This window comes from Sus scrofa, chromosome 15 (genome assembly GCF_054392235.1).
Source record: "Sus scrofa isolate SSC_HxYL_T2T_F1_AM1 chromosome 15, Sscrofa_HxYL_maternal_Yorkshire_Landrace_v2.0, whole genome shotgun sequence".
NCBI lineage: Eukaryota > Metazoa > Chordata > Mammalia > Artiodactyla > Suidae > Sus > Sus scrofa.
This window is the reverse complement of record NC_139397.1, coordinates 86924504-86939546: the sequence shown is the minus strand read 5'-3', so window position 1 is coordinate 86939546 and position 15043 is coordinate 86924504. Positions and strand designations below refer to the sequence as shown.

General features: G+C 38.2%; 1 protein-coding gene across 12 annotated transcripts in view; it reads left to right on the top strand.

Moving 5' to 3' along the window:
* SCN1A (sodium voltage-gated channel alpha subunit 1) overlaps positions 1-15043 on the top strand; it is a 166508-nt gene that overhangs the window by 15174 nt on the left and 136291 nt on the right. For 5 of the 12 annotated variants that reach the window (XR_014829471.1, XM_084999271.1, XM_084999278.1 and 2 more), the window contains exon 1: positions 3450-3704. The exons of 6 other annotated variants lie outside the window; for them this stretch is intronic. The gene's annotated coding sequence lies outside the window, so the exon portion shown is untranslated. Of the gene's footprint in view, positions 1-3449; positions 3705-5686; positions 5856-15043 lie in introns of those variants that run through there. One more of the 12 variants, XM_084999272.1, reaches the window with a different exon arrangement.

Below are 15043 nucleotides of genomic sequence, written 5' to 3'. Positions count from 1 at the left end.
CAAAATAAAACACGAAATTGTTCAGTAATTAACAAAAGAGATTCTACCTACTGAGAAAACAAGAATAACATTAAAGAAAAAAGAACACGTGACCTAAAACATTGGTAGAATTTTCCATGTACAGATGGAAGGAAAGTCTGTCAAGTAAAGATGGTCAATAAAGACACAGAGGTAGAAGGGTGATGTATGCTTTGAAAACAGGAAGGCTGTCCATTTACCTGATGTGTCAGAGTAAATAAACTCCAGTAGTAAAGAGATTCGGGTCTGGTTTGTTCACTGATGTAACATCTGTATTTGAAATAGTGCCTGGTTTCTAGCAGGGGCTTGAAGACATGAATGAAGGAAGTGTCAGATTCCCAGTCTTGAGGGCTCTCCAGGACTAGGGTATTTGGATTCCTATAGTGACTGAACTGATCAGGACTCCACAGAGGAACAGAAGCCAAGCTCAGCCAACCAACAATGGAGTTTATTTGTGACTACCATAAAACCCCAAATTAGGAGAGCATCTCACTTTGGGGAAAGACCAGAACCAGAAACAGGAAGTTGTTTGGAGTTTTCTGGCTCTGTTTCTGGAAAAAAAGTTTTTATTTTTAAAATGTTTTATTGTTGTATAATTTTAAAAAGTTATTTTCCCTTTATGGTTATTACAAAATATTGGCTATGTTCCCCGTGGTATATAATATATCCTTGAGCTTATCTTATACCCAATAGTTTGCACCTCCCGCTACCCCACCTCTGAGCTGTCCCTCCTTACCCCTCACTGGGAACCACTAGTGTGCCACTAGTGTGTTCTCCATATCTGTGAGTCTGCTTCTTTTATGCTATTTTCACTAGTTTGTTGTATCTTTTTAGATTCCTCACATAAGCAGTATCATATAGTATTTACCTTTCTCTGTCTGACTGGTTTCACTTAGCATAATGCCCTCCAAGTCCATCAATGTTGCTGCAAATGGAGAAATTTCATTCTTTTTATTGTTGAGTAGTAGTCCTGTGTGATGTGTGTGTGTGTGTGTGTGTGTGTGTGTGTGTGTGTGTGTGTACCACAGCTTCTTTATCCATTCATCTGTTGATGGACACTTAGTCTGCTTCCATTTCTTGGCTATTGTAAATAGTGCCACTATGAACACTTGGGTGCAGGTATCTTTTTGAATTAGTGTGTTTTTTTTTTTTTCTTTTTCATATATACCCTGAATCATACGGTAGTTCTATTTTTTTGAGGAACCTCTCTCTTTATTGTTTTCCACAGTGGCTGCATCAATTTATATTCCCACCAATAGTATACAAGGGTTCCCTTTCCTCCACATCCTTGCCAACATTTGTTATGATTCTGGCTCTGTCTTTTGTCACTGCTTCCTCTTCCACAACTGCATGATTCCCTTCTCTCAGCACCCTGTCCCCCTTGGTCTGAGTCTGCACTGTGAGAGAAGGCTGACCCCCATAGCTGCCAGAATTGCAGGTAGCACCCTCCCTTATCCTGGTCCCCTTGAGCCAGAAGCACAGGTTCATCTCCGAGGATTGGGGAAGAAGAGCTGTTGAGAGGACTTTTGACAACAGGCACTCAGAAAGCTGATTTCTGTAATGAGCAATTAGAAGGCATTAAAGCTTGTGGTCAGGGTGTTCTTACTTTCTCTAAACCGTAAAGACTATTTGTATGTAAACCAGTAGTCTAAAATTAAAAAAAAAAAAAAATTCTGCCTGTTCACATACTTTCCATTTCCTCTTCATCTCTAACATCCTGGTAATTATTTACCAAACATTGGTGACCTGTCTCCCTCTAGCTCCTTTCAGCACTGCTCAGACTCTGCCAGAGACTGAAGAACACTGTTTCTCAGACACTGAATAAATTTAATTAATATGTTCATGCTACCTTGGTTCATTATCGTGAAAGTATAGGATTTTTGAGCTGTAGCAGAAAATGATCTTACATAGTTTCTTTCTTTTATAGATATAATGGTCACATGAGCAATTTATAAATAAGGGTTAGTAAAAGTTTTACAAAGACAGAAATACATATTTCATTCATGTGATTCCAGAACATGAAAAGAAAGGAGCATTTCTGAGTATGTTGTAAAGAACAAATGGACTTTGGGAAAAAGAGCCTTAGTTTTCTCACTTTGAAAGTTATGGGTGGCCTTGAATAAACCCCAATAAGCTTCCGAAGGCCCTCAGTTTTCCCAACTGTACTATGGGGAGAATCATAATAATATTAACAGTATCTATTGTGGTGTCCTATAATAAACCCCAATAAGCTTCCGAAGGCCCTCAGTTTTCCCAACTGTACTATGGGGAGAATCATAATAATATTAACAGTATCTATTGTGCTGTCCTATAATAAGGAAGAGAACAATTAAATATTGAAAGTGATATTTTAATAAATGGTAAAGCACATGCAAGATAATTTTCAGCAATAAGTGGGTTAGATGGAAGACGATCAGGATGAAATATTTACTGAAAATTATGTCAAATGACTAATCTACACATAGTTAATTGTGAGCTTATGTATGACCAAATGCTAAAGACTATTTCCATTTTATAACACAAAAAATGTACTCTCATTTCCTGGAGTTATAAATAGCTTAGCATGAATTTTCCATTGTCTTAGGAAAACCTGATATACATGGCTTTCATAATTCTATGAATAGGTAATACTTAGTTGGAGTCAAAATATGTATTTGCTTACTAAAACATATTATTACAACTAAACTTTAGGTCGTGTCTATAAAGTAGGGAAACATATTTCAGTAAAAGATAGAACCACAGACGTTTAAAGTGGGAAGATAATCTTATTTAACCTCTAGCGACAGATAAAGATGGGAAGTGTAAGTTTTCATAAGAGTTGAGTGACTTGCTCAAAGGCACATGCTCATTTGTGTTGAGCTTGAAGTAAAACTCATATCTTCTCACTCTGAGCTGTTCACTATAATACAGAATCAACTATTAAACTACAATACTAAAAATGAGAAAAATTTCAACTAGATCTCCAATGGAAAATCATCCAGCTGTAAAAGAGTTACCCAGTTTTCTTCTTGTGGAACAAAAAATGACACCTAAAGCTTTATTCACAAATTCCATAATTTGTGAAGATAACAATAATTCATAGTAGGAATAAAGCAACAATTTTTAACAAAAAATGCAAAAACAACACTAAAGTTATTTTCTATCCTTGAAAATAGCTATATTTAATTTTAAACTTTTTAATCTTTGAGTCATTAGATGTTTGATATGATAGAGCAATTAGGAATAAAGGGGAAACGGGAAGCAACAGTGAGAGAGCCAAAAAGAAGAGTGAAATGAAGAGGCTGAGGAGAGAGAAGAGAGGTTGAGAAAGAACACAGAAAGCTGCTGATGAGAAAATTTGGCCACTAGATGGCGATGTAATGCAAGGTGCTACCTCGAAATTTTTTTTTTTTTTTTTTTTTTTTTTTTAAACAAGCTATTTGCTGATTTGTATTAGGTACCATAGAGTGAGACGAGGATGAAGCCGAGAGGATACTGCAGCGGTCTGGGGTGCATGTGTGTATGTATGCGCGCGTGTGTGTTTGTGTATGTGTGTCCTGCCCCAGTGAGGCTGCAGCCCTTGTAAATACTTGGTCCCCTTTTTCAAGAAGGAATCTCAACAATTGCAACTGAAGGCACGTTGTTATCATCCGGTTTTTGGGAGATGCTGTTCCTCACTGCAGATGGGTAATTTTCCCTTTTATCAGGTAAGCTATCTGATTGTTTTGTTGCAATCTTAGGCATATTCATACCAGTTATTCTTTGGGAGGAAAAAAAGAGCCCGTGGAAATACAGTTTGGGCAGAGCAGGAAGTCCATTTTTGTATGTGAATTCGGACCGACGGGTCCCCCTCCTCCCTCTCTTCTCCTCCCCTTCTCCTCCGTTTCCCCTCCCCCTTCCTCTCTGATCCGTTCACGAACTGAAATGAGGTTTGTTTTGCAGTTCAGCATTTTGATACTAGATGGGATTCTTTGACCCGAAAGAGCTTGGAACCTGGCCAGTTCTTGCCTTTGCTTGCCTCCATCCTGTTCAAGGTCCCCTTTTGAAGCCCCCTCCTTCACTGGTGCTTTAGAACTGGACTAGCTTAGCTGTGAATAGAGGTCATAGTGTTCCTAAAGATGGAGCAAAAATTAGATCTCAGTGTTAACCCCACAGGAAGAAAGAAGGCAGCGGGACGGCTGCTGGAGCCTAGCACTGCAGGGGTTTGAGCCTCCTCAGCAGAGGCTGGGCTTTTGAGGAGAAATGCCTCATGCCTTGGGCAAGAGGGGAACAATGATTTATTCTCTAGAACTCCAGTGGAGCATGCTAACAAAGGAGCGGAGGGTAGTGGGAAAGAATTCCTTCTTCCTGGGATGCCAAATGGGAAAGGTTGAGTTACTTCTAATTAGACAGAGGTCACTATCAGCAGTGAGACTGCAGATGCTGCTCAGTTCCCAGTATTGCTTTTCCAAATGGCACAAAAAATGTCTCTGTGTAGACATGAGGCTTTTTCAAAGGTCTTTGTTATCATGGATTCCCTCTCTCCTGTCTGAGGTGTTTGTTTAAAGACACCCCCCCCACCAGTTTACTTCCCATATTCCTTTTTTGTGACTCCCTGACAACTGTCACTCCTCTCTAACGAATCAGTCCAAAGAGAGTGGGATAGGTGCTTTTTCACATATCCCACAAAATGATTAAAGCCAAAGCAGGGGAACATTCTCTCCATATGTGCATGTGACTAGATATTTCTGAGGTGCAGTAGCAGACTTGCACATTGCCAAACGCTGTTGCTATCACCCCAATAAAATGTGGCTTTTTTTTTTCTGTGGATTTACAGGTTCACATGGTATTTCTGATGCGCTAGTGTAGTAACAGAACATATTTCTCCATTAAGCACTTTAAATCATCCCAAGAGGCTGATGCCAAATAGAAATAGGAAAATTCCATGCTGAGGTTGGTGATCCTGGCTCTTCATTGCTCCTGTCCAGAGCGGTGGGTCGCTTACCTTTCCTATTTGCTGCAATACCTGGCACGCCAGGGTGATGCAATTGGAGCTGCTGCACATTCACCGGTGTCTGACACTTTTCTTTCCCATCATCTGTGCATTTGATGAAAAACTCCTTTAAGGCTCTCCTTTGCCGTTTCTGCATTTGCAATTGCTGTCAAGCCTTGCATCCTTCTTCCAGAAGCAGTGTTGCAATGTAGGCCTTCCTCCACAAAGCTCCTTGAAGAGATTTTTAGATGGTGTCTATTTTAGGAACATAATGTGTAGACAGGAATGGATGGCCACAGAGGTTTATGGGAAAACAATTTCATGGAGAGAGTGAGGTAACAGTATAACCACCTGCCCAGAGCACCAGTGGCTGGTTATATCACATGAATCCAGCAAGGGAGTTAGTTTTCATGAAACTTACTGCAGCTCTTTTGTACAGCTTTTTTTTTTTTTTCTTCCCTCTTTACACTGTTGGTCTGTGTGTGTGTGTTTTGTTTTGTTTTTCCAAATATCTCATTAGGCGGCCGGTACATCTGGAATGCTGAAGTGGTAAAAAAAAAAAAGTTGGATTTTGTTGCCAATACTAATAGTCTGTTTCCATGGCCCCCTCTTGCTGGGAAACTTGGTATCTGGAGACTCACTTATTAGGGCAATTTCTCTTTAAGGCCTGGTGGAGAGGTTTTCTCCATCTATGGGAGGGGAGGGGACAGCACAACTGGAGGCCTAATTAATTATACAGCATCCAAGAAGGCACTGGGGATCTCAGCTAGGCTTTGGCTTTACCAATCAGTGATACTGGGGGCCAAGGGACTGACTAGAAACCCAGAAGTAAGCTATTGCCACCCACACAGGAAATGAAAACTCTGGAACCTCACAGAGGAGTCCGGTAAGACACATTCTGGTTCCTTGTGTAGAGGGCACTGTCAGGAAATCCAGAGATTCAGAGAGGAAAAATGGAAGAGCATCTTCGCTGGGCGCTGCAGTCAGGGAAAGGAAAAATCGGGGTTCGTATAGAGTTACCTCTGGGATGTTACAGACTAAGCAATCCTGGTGGATTTTATGAGCTCACACAGGGAAGCACCCCTGTGAAATTTAACCTGGGCTACCTTACAAGGAGTTATTTTCCTCCCAGATACTTGGAGAAGCTAAACCCATCACTCTCTCCCTGTAAAGACAGAGCCCAAGGCCAGATATCCCAGCTACCTTGGAAGGGGGAGGGGAGGAAGAAGAGATTATAGGGAGGGGAGAGAGAGTGTGAGAATCAGCTACTGAAGCTCTTGCAGTCTTCAACCTCAGGGTTCATGGGGCTCTGCTCTGAGAAGTAAGACTTTCTTTTGAAATGCTGATTAGTCAATTAAACCTGTTTCACAGATCAATTTAGATTATACTGCTTTAGGAGAAGGTGAGGGGAGGGTTTTATTCTCAGAGCAACAGTGGTCAGAAAAAAAATGAGGCCAGACTTCCCCTAACTGTCCTGAACTGTGCTTTTCCAACTTTTTCTTTTGCCCAGGTTCTTGTGTATTGATTATTTTATTTAACAAAAATGTATAGCATTTACTGTGCCAGCCACTATTCTAAGCAGCACCTCACAGATATTTTCTCATTTAAGTCTATAGGGTAGGTACTATTATTAATTGCGCATTTACGGATGAGGATACCAAGGAAGCACAAGATTAACTTGCCCTTAGTTAGACAGTTTGTAAGGGGGTGGAGACCAAACTTCGACCCAGGCTGTCTGGCTGCAGAGTCTGTGCTCTTGACTCTTATTACCTTTGTGATGGTAGAGCTATGCCTCAACCCACATAGTAAAGTCTCAGGTTGGGAGTTCCCCGTCGTGGCTCAGTAGTTAGCGAATCTGACTAGGAACCGTGGGGTTGCAGGTTTGATCCCTGGCCTTGCTCAGTGGGTTAAGGATCTGGCGTTGCTGTGAGCTGTGCTGTAGGTTACAGACCTGGCTCGATCCCACGTTGTTGTGGCTCTGGCGTAGGCTGGTGGCTACAGCTCTGATTAGACCCCTAGCCTGGGAACCTCCATATGCCCCAGGAGTGGCCAAAGAAATGGCAAAAAGACAAAAAAAAAAAAAAAAAAAAAAAAAAAAAAAGACTCAGGTTGGTGCAGTCTTTACCTGTCCACCATAATTCATCTGCTTTCTTACATGTCAAAATTTCAAAATACCTTGGTTTAGAATGATTGCCTAAATCTATGTCATTTATTCATTAAAAAAAATATATCCCTGTCTATACTATTGGAGAGTCCCTACTCTAGGTGCTGGAATGTGATAAATAAATAAAATTCCTGCCCACACAGTGCTTTCAGTCTAAAGACAGAGTTAGATAATAGGCAATCAGTGCATAATGAAATAATAGCCAATACACATTCTTCGAAGAAAAATAAGACAGAATAAGGCAATAATGAAGATGAGGGGGGCAGGCAGAGAGAAAACAGTGCTCAGGAGGTGCAGAAAGCAATTTTTAATCTCAGTTTTTAATCTCAAGGAAGAGAAGAGCCTTCTGGGAAGAGGGAAGGGAGAAAACACAAGTCCCAAAGGGCACCTGTCTCTTGAGCAATCAGGAGAGCAGAAGAAATGGAAGGAAACAAAGTCACACAGGTGACCAGCCAGATGTGCAGAGTCTCCTCCAGTATACTAATTGGCTCTAATTGTCCCTGGCCTTTATGAAAAACAAATCAAGGAACAACATCAAGTCAATTTAAATCCCATTTTTAATGGTAACAAGTTACGAGGTTAAAAAGAATAAATAAACCAAGTCATTTTCTCACACTACACAGTTTTAATGACTTGAAAAGTTCTGTAAAAAAATTCTAGAGTTTCTAGTTTGCAGTGAAATTGGCTCAAAAATGTTTCAGAGGCACTCTTTGATGGGGGGAAAAACCTCTTTGAATTGGATTGTTGGTTAGATTGCTATAAACTATCAGTTAAAATAAAAAGCAGTCCCTGTCACCCAGTCAGACTTGCTTGTAATGACTTTCCCCTTGAAATGATGAAATTGAGGAGAGATAGACTGGGAGCTGTTAGTCAGGATGAAAACAAGTCTGTCCATCCCTTACAGTGGTCAGGACATAGTAGGCATTCAGAGAGTTTGAACAAATGAGTTTTTGAAGTAAATTAGTATCAATGTGATTGTTAAATAATATGGTAAAACAGAAGCTCGCTCTCTCTCTCTTTTTTTTTTTTTTTTTTTTTTGGTCTTTTTGCCATTTTCTTGGGCCGCTCCCACGGCATATGGAGGTTCCCAAGCTAGGGGTCGAATTAGAGCTGTAGCCCTCAGCCTACGCCGGAGCCACAGCAACAAGGGATCTGAGCCATGTCTGTAACCTACACCACAGCTCACTGCAACGCTGAATCCTTAACCCACTGAGCAAGGCCAGGGATCAAACCCGAAACCTGATGGTTCCTAGTTGGATTTGTTAACCACTGAATTCCCAGAAGCTCTCTTTTTTATCTATATTAAACTCTGTTGTTATATTTCTGTTTCAAAATTTATATTCTAATGGTTTATCTTTTTCTATTTCCTGGATATTTGCTCCCACTCAGTCACCTGCTAGCATTGTAGTTCCTTTCTAGCAAATGTAAGTTTCTCTTCTAACTTAAAATAAACCTTCCTTCTTAGTTTATCCCTGAAAACCGTAAAAATCCCTTGCCTCTCATATGCCCTCTTCTTCCTCTGATACTCCATCTATAACCTTGGCTTTAATTTTGATAAAGTTTCTATTATTTTTGGCTTTAATTTTTTTGTTTTGTCACTTGTGTTTTTGATGTTTTATATGTAAGAAACCAATGCCTGATACAAGGTTACGAAATTTTTGCTATGAATTTTATAGGTTTCTCTCTTACATTTAGGGCTGTTATCCATTTCAAGTCGTATTTTATATATAATATGAGGCAGGGTCCAACTTCAATCTTTTGAATATTGACATCCAATTGTCCTAGCACCATTTGTTGAAAAAGACTTTTTTCTGCATTGAATTGACTTGTTAATTGTGTTGGCCATGTCGTATTTAAGTGTGTCTATGTTTTTAACATATTACTATTAACAATAATTTCATATTCTGGGTATTACTGGTGACATTTTTCTTGAGGAAAAGGGCAGTAAGATTCTCCCAAAGAATTAGAAATTTGGCCCCATGCCCTTAACTGTTAAACACTTTTTTTTTTTTAGGGCCCCATATGGAGGTTCCCAGGCTAGGGGTTGAATCTGAGCTACAGTGGCTGGCCTACACCACAGCCACAGCAACGCAGGATCTGAGCTGCATCTGCGACCTACACCACAGCTCACAGCAATACCAGATCCTCAACCCACTGAACGAAGCCAGGGATGGAACCTGAAATTTCAAGGTACCTGGTCGGATTTGTTTCCGCTGTGCCACAACGGGAACTCCCTAAATACTTTTTTGACCTAACTTTTTGTCAACGTTTTTTATTATAATTGAACACTCATTAGTGTGTTTACTGGAAATCTAAGGCAGTGGGTACAGTTCAGTAATGAGCTAACGTTCTTGAAGAAAGATTACTAGTTATTTCCAAGAAACATCTCGGCTGTTACTGCACATGCTCTCCTAAACTTATACAAATATTATCTGTATAATATACATTGCTAATCTGCTTTTGCTTCCTAAACACCATTGAGGGGAAGACATTGAACTTGAAAGGTGTGCCTTTCAAATAGGGTTGGTTGTTGTCTGAGTGTACTGAGGCTCCCATAACAAAATATCACAGATCTAATATCTTAAACAACAGAAATTTATGTTTCATGGTTCTAGAGGCTAAATGTTCAAGATCAAGGTCTCTGCAGTTTTGTTCTTTTCTGAAGCCTCTCTCCTTGACTTGTGGATGGGAGCCTTCTCGCAGTATCCTTGTATTATTTTGTGTGTGTGTGTATGTGTGTGTGCATCCCTTGTGTCTCTTTGTGTCCAAATTTCTTCTTATAAGGACACCAGTCAGATTGTAAAAGAGGCTACTCTAATGGCCTCATCTTAATTTATTCCCTTCTTTAAAGGTCCTGTATCCAAATACAGTTACATTCTAGAGGTTCTAGAGGTTAGCATTTCAACATATGAATTTTGAAGGGGTCACATATCTGTCTAAAGCAGTTGCCTTTGGCTCCACTTATGACTGGTAAAATAATGAGCAAAGATGACTGAAACTGATAAGTCATTTTTTATTGGCAATGAAGTTGTTTTTGTGTTGTATAAATGATAGTCTTTTATTATTCATGACTTTTTCGCACTGGATAATAAGGAGTTTTTGGTGTATTTGTTAATAATCAAATAAAGGCAATTAATTAGGTTTCATTTAAAGAGGCATGATGAATAACAAAGTCCACAGCAGCAAAATGGCAGTGACATTGATTCCACTTGTATACCTATAATGTCATGTTCATTTTCATAATCTATAAGTTTACTAAGCTAAGGCTCTTTTTGTTTCAGTGAGAAGAGTGACAAAAGGGGATATAAAATATAAGGTATTCATAAGAAACTTGTAAATGAAATAATTAAAATTCAAAGTATCTCAACAGAGGCTGAGCTAAATTTAAGTTTACAGGAAATGTTGGAAAGTTATTAAAGCTAAAATCTAGACCCTAGAAATGACAAAAGTAAGGGAAACTATGACAGTCAAGTAACCCAGATTTGGGGCATTTTGGTGGTTTCTGCTGTGTACTATTATCTTCTGGGATAAATCAGTTCAACTGTTTTCAGGATTTTTTTTTTTTTTGAAATCCAGGTTTTAGATTAAAATTACAGCAAGCAAGCATCTGTTTGGCATGTTTAGTTTAGGGTGACCTGGGCCCCTTGACTGACAGTCCCACCAAACTATTCCCCATTTAGGAAGAGTAATTCCACTGAACAAAATTGAAAGCAGTCTACATACACAATGTTAGAAGAATGGTTAAATAAATCATAATCCATGCCAATAATGAGATGTTAAAAAGCCTCTCAATGTAATATTTCAAAGAATATTTACTTCTACGCAAAATTGGTCAGGATGTACTGGTACATTAAAAAGTGACATATTTATGTAGTTATCTAACATAATCTCAGTGAAAAACTGAAAAAAAAATGTATTTACCTAGGAAAAAAAGCCTAGAAATAATGTGGTGATTATCTCCAGTTTATGAGATTGCAATTTTAATTTTCTTTTTTATAAACTTTCTTTTTAAAATGTTGCATCTTATTCTTCTAACAACAGAAGTAATATACGCTAATTACATAAAGCAAAAAAGAAACTAAAGAATAAACCTGATAAAATGACCTCTATAATTCTCTATATGCAAACTTATTAATATTAATAATTTATTTTACATACCAAAGTATTTTGTACAAATTATCCAAAATAAGCATAAATTGCTTTAAAAATCAGCGTAAAAGTTAGTATATATCATTTTTCAAATGTAATTGAGTAATTATTTTGTATAAAGATATTTGTCTCTTTAATCAAAATAATAAACTCAAAGTTACTGAAGAAAGAGTTGAGTATTTGAATTTTTCTTTTTTTTCTTTTTTGGTCTTTTTACCTTTTCTAGGGCCAATTCGAGCTGTAGCCGCTGGCCTACGCCAGAGCCACAGCAACACAGGATCCGAGCCATGTCTGTGACCTACACCACAGCTCACCGCAATGCCGGATCCTTAACCCACTGATCGAGGCCAGGGATTGAACCCACAACCTCATGGTTCCTAGTCGGATTCGTTAACCACTGTGCCATGATGGGCACTCTGAGTATTTGAATATTTTATCAGCCTCAGATGCCTCTAGAATAATATCGTGGTATTTTGGAAAATTTGTAACAAATAGACGACCTTTGGGAAAGATCTAACATTAAGATTGTTCTGAAATGTCAAAAGTGTGTTGTCCTGAAAATCATGTAATTTGGTAACTTCTCCCTTTAGAATTCAGCAAAACTTGGGGAAAGTCATCTTATATTCATGGAGCATCTACTATTTTCAGTGGATTTTTTAGTAGGAACTAACCACAGATTAATAACTAAAAAACAACTCCCTCCCTCAGAAATCCACTGTAAATACTGACAACTATGTACATAATTTTTAAAACTATTTAGAATTAAACTTCTACAAGTTGGGAAAATCAAGGTAAAAGCTTATCATCATTACCAAATGGAAAGATGGCAAAGGTACATTAACAGTTTATTCTATTGAGCTTATACAAAGATGGAGAGGAAAACAAGGTAATTATCAGTATTTGTTGCATTTGGAGATGTGAAATGATTTGTGTTGGAGGTTGTAGTGGGGGAATGTGTGCGAAGAGGAATAGATGGTTAATGACAAGTCTTAGGTAACAGTATCTAGATTATTTTAAAGCAAATATTCCTAATTTAAAAATTAAACAGAAATACTGAGTAAAGAAAAGAAACCAGAGTTCCGTGTTTCTAAGTATCTATTCAAAGAAGAGGGGAAAATGAAGAGAATCCTATCACCTACACTATTTCAATCTGAGAAATTCAGTGGATTTGAAAATCCTCGAAAGAGCTACTTTGAGACTTGACAAATGCTTCCAGGCAGCAGTTTTGATATTACCCTGGAATGTGATATGCCATTTACAAAGGCCAGATATTTTGGGCTATGTATGTCGGTGTGTTGGTACAAAACTGAAGCGGCAACAGGCTGGTTTCAGGTCTAGAAAGAATACTATAGTTTTTGTGCTGCCTAGGCCTTGGCATTTCAGTTTTGGGGTGATTTGAGGAGTCTGAAAGATTGCACACCAATATTAAAGGCATTTAGAGAATTATAGGTCAACCTGTATGAATGAAGACGAGTCATATTTTGGTGTTTGCTTGAGTCACATTTTTAAAAAATTAACCAAATATTATCTTTTGATAGTTATAAAAGTTACTAATAGTTATTACAGAAAATGTAGAATATTTTGAAAGTATAAAGAAGAAAATAATATTCCCAATCTTTGCATCTTTTATGTGACCTTTTTCCCACAAGAATAATAAGGTATTGCTTTTGATATTTTAATATTTTTCTCCATATCATTTCAATTTTTGTGGTTTGCCTAATGGCAGTCCTATGGTGTTTTTAATTTTTTTATCTGTCAGATATTATATCTTAAACCTTTTTCACAGTGTCAGAAATAATTCAAAAAGATAATTTTAATGGCTCCATAATATTCCATCATATTTATTTAACTTTCTCAATAGTCATGAAAATTTAATTTCTTTCTAGTTGGATAATTTCTTTTGAGGTAAACTAACGCATTAAAAATACCAAACACCCTACATTTCTATTAATAGTCATAAGATCTCTGTTATATAATTCAGAGCCCAAAATATATGCTTGTCTTGGCAAGGAAACAGAACTCCCACGACATCCATGCAGTGCACACAAGAATAAGGTATAGTCAACTAACACTTACCTGTGGGGCAGACAGTTCCAGGTAAGTGGTTTCCTGCAGTGGTCTCTTTACCCTTCACCTTCGGTTCTCCCTGGCTCCCACTTAGAGATCAAAGCTAGGGCTTGGCTCACTACTTTTATTCCCACCTCCTCTTGCCATTTGTTCAAAATATATCCTTTCGCACTAGTCCATTAATCTTCCCAAACTTTTCCTACTTTTAGAAATAGAGACACAATATTTTAAATATTATCATTGAACAACTATCTGAAAACCATAGCATTGTCTGATTTCTGATTTTTTTTTACTATTTTCAGTAGCAAATAGCACTCTTAGACATCTATATAAAGTTTTTAAAAGATGTAGAACATCTATTACAATCTGTCTTTAAGGAGCATATTGAATAATACGGGATTTAAACGGGAGGTCAAGAAGTGGTGATGTTTTATTTGATCTCATTTATTCTTCAAATATATGTAGTTATAGGTTTGATATTATTTAAGAAAGGATCATTAATATCCTTCATGGTATGAAAGAATCACATTTTATCCCCAAGCCAGGATAGCATTACAGTGTTAAAAACAATTCTACTTTGTCATTTTGTCTTAAAGTCTAGTAATTTGTATCCTCTAGTAATAAACCTCAGTGTATGCATCTAGTTCTCAGAGCATAATCTGAACACCAGAGCTTTGAAAGTAGTTATCATTTTCAAGGTCACTCAAAATGACCTGAGAGGAATTTCTTTCTTCTCCTTAATTTGGTAGTCACCTTCTTTCTTCCTAGCATAATTCTAATGTGCTTGTGCTACCCTCCCCAGGACCTTCAGGGGTCAGGAGAACTGCTCTCTCCCATTTCTCCACCCAGTTCTGGGGGTGGGATGATTGGCTTAGGGGTGATTCCATTGCAGTAGCCAGTGATTGGTTTAGCAATGACTCATCACCTCATACTAAGTATTGAACAATAAGGGACATCTACCAATGGACTTCTAAGAAAACTCACTCCTCACCTAAGAAAAAGCCACAAGAAAAGATGGTCTTTCTTCTTCCTCTAGGTGTTGCTTCTCTAGATGTGACACCCTTATTAGCTGCTGCAGACCACCTTGCTCAACCATTACTTAGGGTGGTGGAGTAGACTTGAACAGATTTGGGGTCCTTGGTAAAATTATTGAATGAACAACCTCAAAGGCGACCCTTCCTCTGGACTTCCTTTGTTTAAGCCATCTTGAAGCCAAAAACTCCCTAACCCAAAAAACAATTGACTGGTTGTCATATAAAAATGTGATGTTGTATTGTACTGTCTGAAATTATTTAAAATTATAGTAAATATACTCTATATTGTATTTATGATGAGCATGTATACTAATTGCTCAATCTGATACACAGATGACAGGAAACACTGACCAATAAAACTGTCTTAGCATTGTAAAGACTGAATGTTTTATCATTCATAATCATTGGGCCTTGGAATAGAACAGGAAGTCAATCAGAGCAATAAATAATTTTCTCAACACTTTATTCTCTCATTTCTTTTTTTTTTTTTTCCTGTACCTTTTTTTGCTTTTTAGGGCTGCACCTGCAGTATATGGAGGTTCCCAGGCTAGGGGTCAGATTGGTGCTGCAGCTACCAGCCTATGCCACAGCCACAGCAACTCCAGAGCCAGATCTGAGTTGCATCTGCCACCTACCCACAGCTCACGGCAATGCTGGATC